Source organism: Cupressus sempervirens, chromosome 2 (assembly GCF_028749045.1).
Source record: "Cupressus sempervirens isolate cs-2001-9-10 chromosome 2, ASM2874904v1, whole genome shotgun sequence".
NCBI lineage: Eukaryota > Viridiplantae > Streptophyta > Pinopsida > Cupressales > Cupressaceae > Cupressus > Cupressus sempervirens.
The window spans coordinates 208,460,177-208,472,015 of record NC_143119.1 but is presented as its reverse complement, the minus strand read 5'-3'; positions in this window follow the sequence as shown (position 1 = coordinate 208,472,015).

The window sequence follows — 11,839 nt, the reverse complement described above, 5'->3', positions numbered from 1 at the left end:
AAGTTGATTTTGCAAATGAGTTTAAGCATTATATGCTATAGAAGCATAAATGACATAACTCTTTTGCATGGACTAGACAAACCATAGAGACTTTAGACTGATAGGTGTAGTTTTCATAGTTATGATGGATCAAATGTCATATATGCAACAGAGAGATCTGGGCACACCCAAAGTCTTTTAGAGATTTTTGGTGGGACGTGTGCTAACCTATTGCCCCCATTACACAATGCATTAACATAACCTAAAACTAACACATATGAATTATAGCCTCAAAAATATATCATACCACAGAAACATGTGTAGTTAATGAGAACCATTCATGTACAACTAAAATATGGAAGATCAAGGTGCACCAGAAAAGGCTTTCACTACACATAAAAATAAAATCAGCCAAAAAGAGACCTAATGACCAAGTAGTCATTCAATCCACAGTTCTTGCCAAGAACCTTAGGTCTAGAAGTGAATATCACAATATCATCTATAGGAAGGATTCATCCTATACTAATGTGTCAAATCAAATGTCAATGATCATAAAATCATGTATTTTTGGCAAGGGCTATGAAGCGATCAAGTTTATTAAAGCATTAATTCTCAAATGGTGATTTCGTGTAAGTCCAAGTGTGGTTACTATTCTGAAAAAGCTCAGTGTAATGGGATTGGCAATCACTTGATGGAAAAATGCCTCACAAACTAGAGGTCTTTTAGAATATGGAAGTGAAACGAAGCCTCATAGAGAAGAGGTGTTTTATTAGATGTATGAAATGCAAAAGGCTAGATAAGACTTTGCACAAGATAAATGGGATGGTGGGATGGAGTGAAGCAAAACAAGCCGTATAGACAATGGATCAAATCATACTTTTTTTAGGAAAATTTTCTGCTTTTTAGGCTTTTTTAAGGAACATTTTATGATTTTTTTTGGATTTTTTCTGATTTTCTGAATTTTTTTGGATTTTTATAGGACTATAAACACTATACAGGAACTACAAAGGCTCAAGCATAGAAGCACTTGAGATGCTGGATATTTATAGGCTCAAGGAGCAGATCTCCCTCTCAAGTAGCAATCTGATATGCCCCAGAACCATACTTGGCTATAATAATAAATGGACCTAGCCAATTTGATTCAAATTTACCTTTCTTTTCATGCTTCTAGAGGTTCTTCATATTATGCTGCAAAACTAAGTCACCCACTTCAAACTCTTATGGCTTGACTTTCTTGTGATACTAAAGCTGGAGGAAATTTTGATACACATAGAGGTGTTTTAGGGAATTTAGTTGTCTCTCATCAAGGAGTGCTAGCTCTTGCAAGCAAGCAACTCACTATTCTTCTTCAGATATCATATTCTTGAGAGAGATTCTAAGGGAAGGGAGCTCAATTTTGATGGGCAAGACAGCTTCGAAACCATAAACAAGAAAAAATGGGGTGGCTCTTGTGGGGGTGGGGATGGAGGTATGGTAGGCCCAAAGGGTGGGAGTAATTTGGATGTGCCAATCATGGCTAGTTGCATCAACGATTTTCGTTAGGATTTTCAAAATGGTTTTATTGGTAGCTTCAGCTTGGCCATTGCCTTGGGGGTAGTATCTGGTGGAGAAATGCTGGGGGATTTCAAATTTCCTACACAATGTGGCAACCTCTTGATTTTTAAAAGGGGTTCCATTATCAGTCATGATATCTTGAGGTATACTAAAATGAAAAATAATGTAGTTCAAGATGAACTTCAAAAAAAAAAATTCTAGTTATGTAGGTTAATGGAATGGCTTTGGCCCACTTTGTAAAGAACTCAATGGTGGCAATAATGTACTTGTGGCCATTTGAGGAATTTGGGTATACTTGACCAACAAGATTGAATCCCCAGTGGGAAAAGGGCCATGGGGTGATGATGGGTTGAAGGTCTTGGGCAGGAGCATGTATCAAATCACCATGTTGTTGACATGGAACACATCTCTTCACAAAATGATATGCATCTGCTTCCATAGTGGGCCAATAGTAACCTGTCCTAAGAAGATTTTTTGCTGATGTAAGGCCACTAGAGTGGGCACCACAAATCCCTTGGTGAATCTCTTCTAATGTCATTTTGGCTTCATCTAAATTTAGACATCGGAGGAGGGTTCCATCAAAGTGTTTTCAAAAAAGTGTCTCTCCTAGGATGGTATATTAGGCAATTTGACGGACACAATTTTTTCTTTGGTTTGGGGTGAGGGTTATGGGAATGATTTTGTGACATAAATAGGCAAAGATGTTAATGTAAAATGGAGTCTTAGGACCAACAATCTCACACACTAAATTTGAATCAATTTGCTTGTAAGCAGGAGTAAAATGATTCTCAACGAGAAACTCACATTTAGGACTATATTCTAGCATGACAATCATAGAGGCAATAGTAGCCATAGCATCTGCTACTTTATTATTAGTCCTTGGAATCTGCTGAAAAAAAATCTCTATAAAATGCTGCTTAAGATCCCCAACTATTCTGTGGTAGGGAAACAATTTCTTATCCTTGGCATTGTATTCATCGGTGACTTGTTTAATGACCAATTGTGAGTCTCCAAAGACAAGAAGGTTTTTGATATTCCATCTAATAGCTTGGTGTAGTCCTTTGACTAAACCTTCATACTTAGCTATATTATTTGTGCAAAGGAATGAGATTTTATAAGAGTTAGGAATGAGATCCCCTTGTGGTGTCACAAACAAAATTCTTGCCCCCAATCCCTTTTGTGTAAAGGATCCATCAAAAAATAATTTCCATGGTGCAATGGGGGCTAGGGCCATAATTGTGTCATTTGGAAAATTGGCTACAATGGGATGGTCACCTTGAAGAGGAGCTTCAACAAGCTGATCTGAAATTACTTGTCTTTTAATGGCCTTACGATCCTTATAAATGATGTCAAATTCACTTAAAATTAAGACCCATTTTGCTGCTTGACCAGTGAGGGCAGCTTTTGATAACAAATATTTGAGTGGATCTATCTTGGCAATGACATATATAGTATGATTAAACATATAATGACATATTTTTTGTGTACAAAAGACTACAACCAAACATGCTCTCTCAATAGCAATGCAGTTCAACTCATAGCCAACTAGTGTTCGACTGATGTAAATTATGGCTTGCTCATTCCCATTGTCATCTAATTGTGCCAAAAGTGCTCCTAAGGCAATTGAAGTAGCTGAAATGTATAGAATCAATGGCCATCCTACAATTGGAGGTACTAAAACTAGAGGATTAGCCAAATATGTCTTAATTTGTTCAAATGCTTTTTGGCATAGACAATCCCATTGAAACTTGTTTCCCTTGCAAAGAAAATGCTAAAGTTGATGGACTTTATCTATTAGATGTGACACAAATCTCCTAATAGATTGCAACTTTCCTTGAAAACTATAGAGTTTTTTCAATGTGGTAGGTGGAGGCATATCCATGATGGCCTTAACTTTTGCTAGATCTACCTCAATACCTCTTCTTGACACAATGTAGCCTAATAATTTTCTTAATTTGACCCCAAATATGCACTTCTTAGGATTAAGGCGCACTTTGTATTTCTCCAACCTATCAAAAATAGTGGTAAGGACATCAATCTGGGATTCTCTTGTCTTGGATTTTCCTAGGATATCATCAACATAGTCCTCCATTATGAAATGTAGAAGATCATGGAATATGGCAGTCATTGCACGATGATAAGTGGCACTAGCATTTTTCAAGCCAAAATGCATGACTTGATAAAAAAAGGTTCCCCATGGGGTGGTAAATGCCATTTTATGTTGATCCTCTTCTGCAATTCTGATTTGGTTATAACTAGAAAATCCATCCATCAAAGATAACATCTCATATCCAGCAGTCAAATCCACTATGATGTCTATGTTAGGAAGTGGAAAATCATCCTTAGGACATGCGAGATTTAAATCCTTAAAATATGAACAAACACAGATAACCCCAGATGCTTTCCCTATAGGAACAATGTTGGAGACCCACTTAGGATAGTCAATAGGATGGATGAACTTTGCCTCTCATGTTTTCTACAACTCTGCTTTGACTAGGACTGCTACCTTAGGGTGCATTTTGCGCAACTTTTTCTTCACTGGTTTAATCTTGGGATCAACTGTCAAATGATGCACAACAAAATCTATGTCTAGGCCAAGCATGCCTTTGTATGTCCATGCAAAATTGATTTTTCCCTTTTTCAAGAATTTAGTCATGGCTTTTTGTTCTTCAAGACTCAAGGTGAGTAGCGATGTAGGTAATTTGTGGATTATCCTCTGTTCCCAAATTTACTGGAATTGTGTCCTCATTAAAAATAGGTAACTTTTCTAGTGGAAAACATCTAAATGGCAAGTCAATCTCTCCCTCTTCTGGCACCTCTACAAGGTTTTCACCAGAAGATGCATCCTTTATTTTATCTTTTTTTTCATCCAAAAGTGCCCTAGAAGAGTTTTCACTAGAGGATGTTTCTTTTATTTTTCCATTTTTATTTTCTTTTTCACTTTTGTGACTAAGAGAGTTTACTTGGCTACCAAAGTAGGCTTCCTCATTGTACTAGATCTCATGTTCGTAATCTCAGAGATTCTTAAGGCCAAAATGTGCCATCACTGCTCCATCATTTTTACAAATGTCAAGAGTTGGTGGTGTATCTTGAAGGTCCTAGTCTATTATTTTGGGATTGGTGAGAGGTAGGTCAATGGATGAAAGGTCATCCATGGTAATGGCATGGACATAGTTATCTAGGTCATCCTCAATGTATTGGAAAGGCACTTCGAAGAATTCTTCCTCTTCAATATCAGAATTAGGTTCAACCAAACAATAGTTGTCAGCAAAGGATATCTTAGGTTTAATGGAGCCCAAACCACATCCGTTAGGATAAATATTAGCTTCTAAGGGTTGTCTTGTTCCATCTTCTTTAGGTCCAAGGCTAGTACCATGATATCCCATGTTTTTGATAATGGGAGGGGCCTTAACATACTTATCCTTGGGGAACTCAATGGGTTCATCTTTTCTATCATAATATAGCCAATCTAGGATATTAGATTCTATATGTTCATCACTAAGTGAACCCCAATGTTCAAATGTTGTCTTGTTAATATGGATAGTCTCTTTGTTGGCAGGAGGTGACAATTGTGAAGGTTTTCCAAAGGAACGAGGGGAGAGTGGTAGTTGTCCAACACACAAGGCATTTTCAAACTTATACTCTCCCATTCCTAAATCAACAAAAGTAACCTTCTTCCCTATAGTATTGACCTTAATATCTCCCACCTTCTCTTTTCCTTTATTGGAATTGGAATCATCATTGGCTAATTCTAGCATTGCTGTGGAAGGTGATTCTGTTATGGTGAGAGACTTAGGTATGACTTTGGCAAACTCACTGATTGGACAAAAATTTGTTGGGGCACCTTCCAATATTTTACAAAATGCAAAAGGAGTGGGATCCCCTAGGATTGTGACCTCTCTTCCTTGGGGGGGAAATTTCAAGCATTGGTGATAGGTAGATGGGACTGCCTTTAGTGTATGTATCCAAGGTCGACCAAGAAAAATGTTATAGGGCAAGCCCAAGTCTAGGACATGGCATTCAGTATTTATGATGGCTGGTCCAACTTTTAGAGGCAACATGATAACCCCTTTTGATTCTCTTTCCCTCTCATCATATGCTTTTATTGTGATCCTTTTATTCACATCTAGAAGATCCTCTGGCAGTCCTAAGAAGCAAATCATTTTCAATGTACAAAGGTTCAAACTGGATCCATTGTCTATAAGGACTCTTTTAATCTTATGTTGCTGTATAAGGAATTCAATGTGGAGTGACAAATTATGGTGGGGATTAGGACCTTGGAAATATTTATCTATGAGGACAAGATGTTGTTGGGTGGCAAGGTTTCCAATCATAGCAATGAATTGGGAAGCATTTATGTTTTCAAGGACATGAGACTCTAAAAGAGCCTTCTCCAAGATCTCTTTAAAGATGGGTGATGTAGTTAGAAGCTCAAGAATATATATTTGTGCAGGAGTCTTACCTAACTGGGACAACACATCATAGCGAGAGGCAAGCCTTTGTCAAGTGGATGGCACAACAGGGGCATGTGGCATTGAGGGATTAGTGTTATTGGGAGTGGTAGCTTGCAAAGTGAGTCTTCCTTGTCGAGTGCTGGCATTACAATCAGCTGCTTGTAAGACAAGGGTATTCACATGGGTGTCTACCTCTTCAATGTGACCACACAAGGAGTCAAATCCACATATATCACTGGTTTCTATCTTACCACACAAGGAGTCAAATCGGAATACGTGGTTAGTAGAATAATCATAAGGTAATGCATTTGATGTGGAAGCTTGATTTGCATTGGTGGTATTGTTATTATCATTGTTGTGATCAAGAAATGGTTTTTGAAATATCTTCAATTTAGCATTTTTAGAGGTTGGACCTCCTTCTACTTCAATTTCCCCATCATCAACAAGATTTTGGATAAAAACTTTGAGCTTGATACATTTTTTGGTGTCATGTCCTTTGATATGGTGGTATTTACAATATTCATTTTCCCTATACCACTTTGACTTTAGTTGATTTTCATCAAAAGGATGTGTGTTAGGAAATACCATCAAGTTGTGATCCACTTTTTGAAAGATGGCCTCCAAAGGTTCACAAAAGTTAGTGAACTTCCTATTTCAATCATAATCATGATTGTAATTGTTGTTTCATGGAAAGAATTGCGTTTGATTACAAGATTGTTGATTGCCTTTATTGTCATGATTCGAATTGTTGTTGTTTCAATTGTGGTAGTTGTTGTTGTTCCCTCCTTGAAGATTTTTGACATCAGTAGCACCATCATGTGTAACACCTTTATTCTTGGACCAAATTTTTGGTTTGCTATTGTTGTTTGATTCATTGTTGGAGGATGATGAACTATAATGTTTAATGGTACCTTTTTCCAAAAGTCCATTTTCAATATTCTTGCCCTTCTACACTAAAGTGGAAAATTCTTCGAGGCTAGCCATCTTCATGTGGAAAGACATTTTGGGTATCAAGTTCTTGATGTATATATCCACAAGGTGGGAATCTTCAATTTTATATGGCATATGATTAGCAAGATGCCTCCATCTTTGTAGGAAGTTGGCAAAAGTTTCTCCATTCCGTTGTTTTGTGTTGCACAAGTCACTCAATGAGGCATGGTGTTCAATGTTGTAAGAGTATTTTACTATAAACTTTCTTGTCAAATCATTCAAAGAAGTAAAGGAGCCCTTAGGTAAATTCATTAACCACTCAAGTGCGGGGGCCCCAAGACTTCGTGCAAAGAGCCTCTTAAGATAGTCATCACTTTAGGCTACTTGTTGGCAAAAAATGGAAAATTCCTTGAGATGTGTGACGGGGCATCTCTCTCATATACTTGTCAAATTTAGGAATTTAAAAATTGGGTGGAAATGGCACCATATTAATGGATTTATCAAATGGAGAAGGACAAATTTCCTCAAAAGAGACATCCTTCACCCCTTTTTTGTTCGTGTTAAGGACCAAATTTCGTAATTCTTGGAGTTGTTGAGCCAAATCTTGATTAGGTTGCACTTGCGATTGTTGGGAGTTCATAAATCCCCCTCCTAAATTGTAGGGAGTCCCAAATGTAGTATGAGGTGGTGGAGGTACTCCACTTTGGCCAATGTATTGATATGTAGTTGTGGGAATTGGCATGGATGTCTTTAACATAGTGGTTGGCACTTGTAAATAAGAGGAGTTCATTGGTTGAGTAGGCACTTGTCCAATGCCTAAGCATCCCATAGTTGAGGTTGTCAAGGTAGATTGTGGAATACTAGCATGTGTGGTAACATTGGGCATGGCACTAATGATTTTTTGAATATGTTCTACACTCAATTCAAATGTGGGTTGTGTTGAAGTGCTAGATGTAGGCATAGCACTAGTTGTTATCATGGTTTCTTTCCCTTTTCTAGAGGTTGGAGTAGCATTTGAAGTGGGCAATACAGGAGCACCACCTTTTGTAATTTGTCTAAACAAAGTGTTCTCATCAAATCTTGGGGGAACGTTAACACCATCCTTGACCAAATTTAGGAATATCTTAGTTTTGTTTTCCCTAATGGATTTCTCCATCATTTCCACATTGTAGGGATCCACAAGGAATGTCCTAACATCACTAGGTACATTTCTAGGGTCAATAGGATCTTCATCTTGGTATACTTCTTTGTCATTATCCCCCAAAGTTTTGTTACAAAAGGGATCTTCTAGTTCTCATGCAAATGTTGAGTTAGGTATATCAAGGTTCAAACTAGAGGGAATTGTGTTCCCTAATGAAGTCATGAGTGGAGGAAATGGATTCTCCATCTCTGATTTCCTTAATGATTCCCAAAAATGTGACATGGGATTAAATGTGAACCTTCCTGATCATGTGTGTACCATAAAATAGTGACCAAATGATGGGTGAAAGATTATGGAAGAAAATGAAAATGAGGATTAGAGCTATTAACCTTATGCGATCAAAGGGTCAACTACAAAAGACTTTGGTTTCGAAAACAAAGTTTGATCAAAGGATAATAGTATCTTTCTCCTACCAAAGATAGTCAAGTGATCTTTAGACAAGATAGGACACCAAGTTGACTACTCACTATTTGGAGATGGAATTATGATCCCAAATAAGTAAGTGTGATTAGGATAAATTTTTTCTTATAGATGAAAGGCCTAATGTTGCAATGTCAAAAGATGTTTTAAGGTTTAAGCTCTCGAGAAGAAAATTTGAAAATGGAAGACTAGGAGTTTGGAAAGATGGAGGTAGATATGAAAAGATGAAAGTGTTGTGGTCATTAATGCAGTCAACTTAATCCTCATTCACTAGAAATAAAAACCTTGGGTTCACTCCTGGGAAAGCATACCATTTCCAAAATTTTCCATTGTATTCAATTCTATCATAGTGGTCTTGTCTAGCTTCTTCCTTTTGAATATCTTTGATTGCATATTAGAATTGTTTTTCGTCGTGTGCTAGGTTCTTCCTTTCCTTGTAGACAGGTGGTTTGGACAACTTCACTTTCTTATGTTTGACTTGGTTGACTTTATTAGTCATGGCAGGAATAAAACAAGACCAAAATTTCAAGTACCCAAAAACTTTGCAATAAGATGTGACTAGACTCAACCTATTTCAAAATGAAAACTACCAAAAGTAACTATGAGTCAAGAAGACCTCACTTAACCTATCTCACTCAATGAAAGGTTACCTCACAATTTCACTAATTTTAGAACTTGTTTGATATTTTGGCTTTGGTTTTTGAATGTTTGAACAAGCACGCTATACACGCCAACAACCCTAATAAGGCTATCTCTAGGATGAACAAGGTTTATCTAAAGGGCATCCTTGACATACACAAGGTATGTGAGGCCCAAATCTATAGATGAAAAGAAATACTGCCACACAACTGAGGGTAGATGGTAACCCAAATCTCATCCTTCACTTCTCAAAGGTATAAAGTTCTTTGGGGCTTAGCCAAGAGTGACAATATTCCACCTCCAAGAGAGGTGTCTTTCAATTCACCTCTCGATTCTTATACTTTTCCATAACACTAGAGTTGAGGTCATCCCAAGGGGTGATGAAATCCCCAAGTAGGCCTCCTTAAAAAAAAAAAAAAAAACCACTTATTTCTTGTGCACCCAAGATCACTTGAAGGCATAAGGGGAGAGAATATGTAAGTGGTCCTGGGGTTTAAAAGATACTTGTTCTTTCCTAATGAAGCTTTAAGTTTTCTATCTACTTGAAGACACTCATGATTAAACATGCAAAGTTCTTTATAACTTGAAATAGTGCCAACATAAATTAAAATGTGGGTTTGTCAATGAAAAATTAAAGCCAGTGCGTGAAAGTAAAATGCTAGAAATAAAAGTGCAAAAAATAAAGTCAATTTACTTTACGGCATTCAAGAGTGTATGACTTTATTTTAAGCACCAAATTCAAATGTGATATAGCCTAGTCATATATGTCCATTTTAAGCACCAATTCCAAATGTTGTCTAGCCTAAGCATACATGTCCATTATCCTTTAAAGCATTCAAGATGGAGTGAATTATTTTTAAGCACCAAGTCCAAATGTGTCTTCTACCCTAAACATTCATGTCCATTTTAAACACTAAAGTCTAAATGTTTACTACTCTACACATTCATGTCTATTTTAAGCACCAAGTCCAAATGTGGGCTAACCTAAACATTTATGTCAATTCAAATGAATGTGTTTAATCCATACAAGTTCATTAGCCCTTAAGGTTTAAGTGATAAAAATCACTACAAATCTCCTTTAGTAATAAAAATCACTATTGATTTTTCTTTTTAAGTCTTTTAAGGTTAATTCTCTGCATCAAAACTATCAGTGAAAACATGCAAGTCAATATGTTAAAAAAAATGATTGTTCACAATTGCACAATTCTGGTAAAAATTGAAGATGCCAAAGTGCAGGAGTAGATGCTAGTTTGTGAAGATGATGAAAAGTAGAGATGCCAAACTACAAAGATGCTTAAAATTGGAGACATTAGAATACACTTGTATGGTTGTATGCAAACTATGGCTGTCAGACACAAATGAAAATGTGAAAAGTGGAGACTACGAAAGTTAGAGATGACAAAATAAGTCCTGCACACAATGCAGATGACAGAATGTATTACACAGATGACAAACTATAAGTCATAGATGATAGAATGAACTTCAGAGGTGAAAAACTATAACCCATAGACAAAAATCTAAACTTCATAGATTATAGAGTGCTTCCCTACGCATACGCTAAAATAGAAAAGAAAGTGATAAATCAAGCAAAGACACTATTCTACAGAGATGCTAATCTGTGAAGATGCTTGTTTAAGAAGATAATAATCGCAGACGACACTGCAGCCAACAGAGATGATAATGCAATATTTTACGAGTGAACAAGCTTTGTTTGTAGATTTTGAGAATGAAATTAGGGATGTGGGTCCCATCAAGCATGCCAAAATGTGTGCTAGAAAATGTGACCTATTGAGAGCATGAATCAACAAACAAATATTAGTTCAAATCAAAACATGTAACAAGAATTCATCAAAATGAAGGAAAACTAAACTAATGCTTGCTTGAGTTTTGCAACTCAAAGAAAGAAAGAAATCAAGTCTTCCAGCCACCTCTACAGCTCAACAAAGGCACCCATGAGAGGCCTTGTTGGTGTGTTAAGATGGAGGCTATGTTTGGTGTGCTCTCCCAAACACAAAAATTGGGTGAATCTCTTGAGTGAATGTGTAAATGTGAGTGAGGATGCAATATGATCCTAAACTACATGAAATGAAGAACACTTCAAGAAATGACTATGGAGAAAGCCATACTTAAAGCATTCAATTTTGAAAATATGAAATGCAACAAAAAAAAACTAACTAGATATGCAAGTTACACTAGAAATGTAAATGAATGGAGATACAAATGCATGAATAGTTAGACTAATAATGTAAGGAAAATGAAAGCTAAACCATCTATCAAAATGGTTAGTATGCAACTAGAAATATCTATGAAAACTCAAACTACAATGAAAACTCTAACTCAAAACTCAAAATGCCATAATAACAATGCAATAATGGGAGATGGAAAATGCTTAAGATGTGAGGATTAAATAAACAAAGTTTATTTTAAAAAGGGGATGATGGAGAATCATGTGTTAAATAAATTTAACACATTAAGGCTAGGAGTATTTAAATTAAATTTAAATACTTAGGAGAATGAACTCATTTATTTAAGATAATTTAATTAAATAAGTAGAAGAATGTGAGCAATATAATTAATTAATTAATAATTAATTACAATGTCAAGGGCAATATTAAAATTAATTAATATAGTGTTTAGGGATGATTTTAAGTGTCTATAGGGG